Consider the following 6,980-nt stretch of genomic DNA (forward strand, 5'->3'; position numbering starts at 1 on the left):
GGTTCAAACCCCACTTTACAAAAGGTTTCACGAGCGTACCGTATGCGGTTTTTCAGATGAGTTTTCCGGCACTTTCGATCACTTTTTGCGAGGGTTTTCCAGTCTGTAAAACTTCTTGCACTATTACACCGCTCTTATTTGAGGTTCAAACCCCACTTTATAAAAGGTTTCATGCGCGTACCGTATGAGGTTTTTCAGTCAATTTTTTCGACCAGGAAAATCGGCTGGCATTTTCATATCCGACCTGTGCTGACCTTAAGAACTGGCGTTTGGTGATGTACTAAGTTTGGGGCCCCGGTTTACAAACTGAAACGGCGCGCACCTTATCGACCCTGTTTTATGTAGCTAGCTTTTGCAATATTATATATTTTTTAAAATGTTACCAAATTTCAGCACAATATATAGGAAACCAGTATAATGTGAATACCAGTGCGAACTGACTAATGGGAACAAGTTATTGAGGCTTAAAGAAAAAGTTCTGTAGTATTTTCTTATGAGTAGCACTATTGAAAGGGAGTTTTATAACTACTATTTCACCACTTACTTACTGTTTTTGAAATGAAAAATTTTTAATTGTATTTTTAACATAGCGGGGAAGATTGTGTTATCTGATGCATTATTATTATTACATTCTCATCAGAGAAGGTATTCGATTTGTGTAAAATTTGACGCCCCAGTTTTTGTCAAATGTCCACGTTTTGAGACCCCCTGAATCTGAAAAATAGGTTGTTACGAATGTGTCTGTCTGTATGTCTGCCTGGATGTATGTATGTCTGTCTGTCTGTGAACACGATAACTTTTGAAAATATTAATCTATTAGATTGCCCTTCGGTACAATCGTTTAGTGTCCTAAACAGAAGGTCAAGTTCGTTAGCCAGCCATTTTGGATAAAAATTCAAAAAGTGGGCACATTTTGAATATTTTTTAGACTACTTTTTTCAAAATTCAAAAATTCTCTGTACGGTTATTCATAATATTTAAAAATTCAAAAAATTTATCCCCGTGACTTTTTTCCAAAAATAAAAAATTACCAGTTATATCATTTACAAAACCCCCCCCCCCCCCCCAAAAAAAACACGAAAATCAACATTTTAAGCCAAATAATGCACGATATAAAAAAAGTCAAAAGAAGAAAAATGCTGCTTTTTGAACTTCCTTCAAGATTATTGTAACAACTTTTTTAATTTTCTTGAAAAATCAAAAATTCAAATTTTGACAGCATACAAAATAATAAAACATCCAAAAATTACATTTTTCGGCCAAACTGTGCAATATACGGTAAAAGATGAATACAAAAAAATTGTGCATTTGAAAAAGACCTACAGATTTGTTTGTTAACAAAACAGATTTTTTTGTTTGTCAAAAAAGTTAACTTTTCATAATTTTGATGCTACGATTATTTTCTAATATTCTTATTCAGTTCCGTCTCAAATATTTCCATAGTTAGTTGTAATAATTAACAGTTGGATTATTTTCCTTGATTTTATAAATTATTTTTAACAATGCTCATTTTCGAACTTGAGATAACTTTAGTGCATCCTCAAAATTAATGACCCTGCTTCAATTTGATATGTAATAATGACCCAAATTGATCATAATTTATCAATATTATGACTTCAAAAGCCCTTCTATAGACTTCATACTGGTTTCTCCCATCCAATTTTCTAATTATAAAGCCGCTGTATATAATAACATGTAACAATTTGTCAAATGAACAGACTGTCAAATCCTTTTAAAGTAAGTTTTGACAGCATGCATTTTTAAAATATGAATTTCATACTTAAACGATTGAGCTCAATGACGTAGCGAATTGTTCATTGGGGCGTTTTTTTCTTCATTTTTCATCATGAGAAATGTGTCAAAAGTATTTTCTATTTCCTTTCTTGCGTTACTTCGGAAGTTATTTATCAGTTAGGCCGAAACTCGTGTGACCTACTGGAGGTCAGTCTCAAGCAGGGGTGGCATATTCGATTATTCTCTAAGAAAAATATTATTTCCACCCTTGCTGAAAGGTCGACCTAGAAATCAGCCTCCCTTGTCGTAAAATGTCACGCGCAGGTAAATATTACAGCCTTTCCGCTTTATCGCACTTTCGCGGTCTTGGGAATCGCTTAACTATAAAGGGCCTCTGTGTAGGCGGTAACTCACAGAATTCCGTGCATGTACTTTGAACTCATGAATTATTATTATATAAAGAAGATTCCCTAATAAATTACAATAAAGTGAATTCATGCAGTCAAAAAGCAAAAATAAAGATTAGAATATACTAGGAATAAATGCACGCAGGCAATACGCGCATTCGACTCTCTTAGTGTTTATTACGTAACATTCAAAATATAAACAATTTAAGGATTGCGAAAAATTTAATTGTTTTAGGCAAAGAGATTTTTGAAAACGAAATAATTTCTTGACTACCTAAGATGAATATGCAGATATAAAATTAAGGAAAGTATACGAGATAGATATAAACTTCACACACATAGAGTCACGCTTTCTAATCACGGGAATTTTTCTAAATTCGATAAAAATAAACTCTTTTGCATATCGTGTTTTTAATTTTAATTTTTGAATAATATTTTAAACATTATTTTATTTTATTTCAAAGTGTATGTTATAATAAGTAAATTCAAATGTCCACAAGTTAGATCGGTGTGATTATTTAGTGTGATTTTGTGTCACTATCAAAAAATCGTATATTCTTAACTGGAGCTAAATGAAGAACAGATAAAGTCATTTTTAAATGTAGGAAAAACAATTATTTTCATTATTTATTTTATTTTGACGACAGCGTTTGATAAAATTATGTCGCTTTATGTTATGATGAATTAATGTACATCATTACTGGAAATTTTCTAAAAAATATTACGCAGGAATAGTGATCATTTTATATTACGTATTATAAGTACGAACTATGAACAGTTTTAATAATTATTTTCAGCTTTATCTTAAAATAGTAGTACTGTATGATGAGGCAGAAAAATGGTGGGACATATTTTCTAAAGATTTGTAAAATGCCTAACTTTAAAATATTGAATTTTACTCAGCATTTATATATATATATTTTTTTCCGGTACTTTACTGCAATAGTTTTATAAAAAAAACTTATTAATATAAAGGAAAAGAGGAAAATGCCAGTGACTTAACGTGGTCAATTTTTTGGCAATGAACCTTAAAAAACCATTATTATTACTTTTATTCCAAATTTTTACCTGAGTGAACCTGGTTATAGATCATAGCCACGGACTAAGTCAATTGACTGATGAGATTAAGATGTTATAAGTCAATCTAATACGATGTTTGAAACCTCCTTCCATGATGTTGTAGGTATGCAATTACGAGCGGCCGCTAGCGTTGGAGGTGACAACAGTCACCTCTGGTTGCTTTCTTAGAGCTACCATCAACACCTTATTCTTTATTCAAAACTTTTACTCGGGTGAACCCGGTTATACATCATACCTACGGATTTAGTCAAGTGACTGATGAGATTAGGATACTATAAGTCAATCCAATATGATGTTTGAAACCTCCGGCGATGATGTTGTAGGTATACAATTACAATTATCATTATTCTGAATTCATACCGTAACAGCCCCTAACGCTTGGGTGATCTCGTTGCGTTCCCTTGTAAGCCTTAAGCGTGGCCCCATAGCCCTCTCTATAGGGAGAGAACCGCAGCCACGGTGATGGCTGATATTTCAGACTCATTGATGCAGTAACTGCCTGGGAGTGTTACAGGTTTCCCCGCAATCGCAGGGCAGTGACAAAGGATATGAGTAGAAGTCTCATTATCCTTTTCGACTTTCTTGAAGCTCTATCTTATGTCTGTGATACTCGAGGTTTCCGTGTCTTATAAATATTTCTGTTAGGATCTTCACTTCATTCCTCCCGAGCTTAAGTAATTCTTTCGCTTGGTGAGAGTTCGTCGGTCAGCCAACTGTTAATATCTTCAGTGACTAACCTACTGGGAATGCCTACAACTGGCTAAGGTCCAGTAAAAATTTCTTTTGCAGCTAGCTTTTGCTAGCTTGACCGATATCTCATGGCCCTTAATGCCGCTGTGTCCAGGGATCCAAAGTAGAGTGACTCGTTTCTGACGCTAGTTTATTCAGTGCCTTAAAGTACTCTCATACTAGTAGCGACATGGTCGTTGTTCCATTCAGGGCCAATTGAGCAGCCCTGATGTCTGAGCACATACGAATGTGGCGTAGGACCCCATCGCAATTGTGAAGCCTATGCTATTTCTTCTACGATATATACCTGCTCCTGTGTTCCCTTTCTTGCTGGAGCCGTCAGTAAACCAGTTGTCTCCGTCACTGGACAGGTGTTCCTTGCCTTTAACCCATTCCTCTTTCGTGGATAGGCTAACTCAATACTTCTTGTCGAAGAGGTAGCGACGAGTCGACATTTAATACCCGAGCATGCTCAGTGTCAGAGAGCTCATACTGCTCTGTAGTGTGGCAGCGATTCCAAATAGCTCGTATCCGTCATCACCATCGTCAGGGGGACAGGCCTCTGAGCGGCTGTCAGTCCAGCCCCCGACGACTCCCTGTTCGTCGGCTGTTGGACTGCCTTGTGCATCTACACAGGCTTAGCCCCCTCCCCTCGGGGGGTGCCTTCTGAGCCCCTTCCTCGCTTTTAAGCTTCAGTGCTGGTCATCGGTGTTATGGTCGCCGATGTTCCAGGTATCGCAGCTGTTCCGCTAGCCCGATACGTTTGCCTCTTCCGTTTCATTTTCAGGGAACCGTTCATGCGTTTTTTATTAAGGGAGGACTAATTGGCCGCTCCCGTTTTCATAGCCTCACTTAGAGGGACCGACAATCCTTCAGCCCCTGGAAGAGCTGGAGGTAAAGCCCCCACCTGGGTTTGGCTTTCCGTAGAGACAGATTGGGAGGAAAGGGTTATGTTAGGCCCCTTAGAACCCAACCTTTTTCCTTTCTCCGCCACCTCCCTTTCTCCTTCTTCTTTTTTGTTTTTTACCTGATCCACTTTTGTTCCCACGAGCAGCTAGGGAAATAAAAGTTCCGCCATTTCAGAGTGCCGCATGCTAGGGTAAGACTTATTACTCGGGGAGGTCGTCCTGTGCCCCCGATGGTCCGTTAGGACACCTTCGTAACCCTTAAATGCCAAAGTCTCACGGGCATGATCACTCTCCAACCATGGCTTAGGGGGTGGTCACACTGAGTGAGACACTCAATGAATAATCGCTCGCAGGCCACCATACCAACGGAGGGCTGTTTCTTGGTCGCTGTGCGGGCCGCAGGTCATTCCTATGCTGATTCAAAACTGGAATCAGTCCAGGAGGGGCCTCGACCCAGGGATCGAGAAGGCCCGTGTTAGCCAGGCTTTCACCCTTCTATCATACTACAATCATTCATACGAGGAGAGTCCGTTTATAGGGGTCTTATAATATATATATATATATATATATATATATATATACATACACATGCAGCCTGAGTCCGTTTTACCCCTATGTCCCACACGCTTAAACCTACCCACCAGCTACAAGGTATTGCAGCCCTTAGGGGTGTGTTCCAGGCGACCAACCGGGTGAATTGGTGGTTGAAGTAAAGAAGTGGGCGGAGTTTACTAGAGTGAAGTGGAAGGAGAACGGTAGAATGAACGGTTTCGAGTGTTCGTCGGGTGTATGTTTGGTGAAAGATAATTGAGGTTACGTTAGACAAAAGTTTAAAAAATGCAAGACCAGGAAACGCAGATTTTAATTGCTGCTTCAGTAATGAGGTCATTATAATTACAAACAGTGATGTATTCAATAATAGTGGAAAGTGATGAAGATAATAAACTTGCGATTCTCGCTACTTCTGCCCGCTAATTCCACTGTTCACTCACTTTCACCTACCTAGTTTCAGTGGGTGAAATAGTCACCCGTCGAGTGACCCCCACTCTTCACCCGAGTGATCACTGAACGGTTCACCCGAGTGAATCCCAACACTCGCCTTACGTCGTGGAACGGCTCCGAGTGCACCCGAGTGGCCCCTGGGAACGCACCCCAGGGGAGGAATCATTATTAACTAAATGTTTAAATATTAGGTCTAACAAATATTTGAAAAAATAATTAATAATTAATGAATTTCAATCGAAAGCTTTTCAATTTTGAAAGTAATATATTGTATGATTTTAATTTTAAAACGTTCAAATAAAATAATTGTAGATAAGGTCAAATTTGGAAAAAAAGACAAATATTTCGAATGAAATGAAAAGCAATTGAACTTGTATCAATTCTAAAAGAAACGTTTAAAATAGAATAATTTGAGATTTAATGTGTTTGAAATTGAAAAATTGAGGAACACAAGCTCGCAAAATGTAAACATCTTTAAGTAGAATTTTGAAAATATTACAATTTCATGCGCAAGGGATTGAAATTGTATAATTCCTAATTTGAAGCATTCAAAATTTTATAATTTGATTTTGAATTAAAGAATCTCGAAATTGAATGATCGGAAATAAAAATTTTGAAAATAATACAATTTCAAAACTTTAAAAATGCAATATTTTCTAACTAAAAGGTTTAAAATTAGATTATCTAACATTAAAGAAAATTGAAATTGTATTATTTCTGATAAAAAGCTTTGAAAACTGATCAATTTTAAATCAAAAACATTTAAACTTACATAATTTTTAATTACAAAAAATTTAATTTTAAATTGTAAACCTTCAACATTAAATTATTCTAAAAAAACATTGAAAATAAAAAAAAATTTAAATGGGAAAAGTTAATAATGAACAAATTTGTACGAAGGAATGTTGAAAATCAAACGAATCCGAAATTCATTTAAAACTAAAAACATGTAGTCAACAAGCATTTGGACATTAATTTTTTTAATCACTCCCATTTAACATTTCACTTATATTAATTAAATTTAAATTGGGTGAAAATTAAGAAATTTCAATTCCAGATGGTTAATTTTTTAAGCCTTTTACGAAAAATGGGAAAATTTTAAGATATTAAATTGAAAAAT

General features: G+C 36.2%; 1 protein-coding gene across 1 annotated transcript in view; it reads left to right on the top strand.

The window, feature by feature from the left end:
- The window catches only part of LOC117170960 (potassium voltage-gated channel protein Shal), a 270,665-nt gene that overhangs the window by 181,473 nt on the left and 82,212 nt on the right, over positions 1–6,980 (top strand). The window lies entirely within an intron of this gene.

This window comes from Belonocnema kinseyi, chromosome 4 (genome assembly GCF_010883055.1).
Source record: "Belonocnema kinseyi isolate 2016_QV_RU_SX_M_011 chromosome 4, B_treatae_v1, whole genome shotgun sequence".
Classification (NCBI taxonomy): Eukaryota; Metazoa; Arthropoda; class Insecta; order Hymenoptera; family Cynipidae; genus Belonocnema; species Belonocnema kinseyi.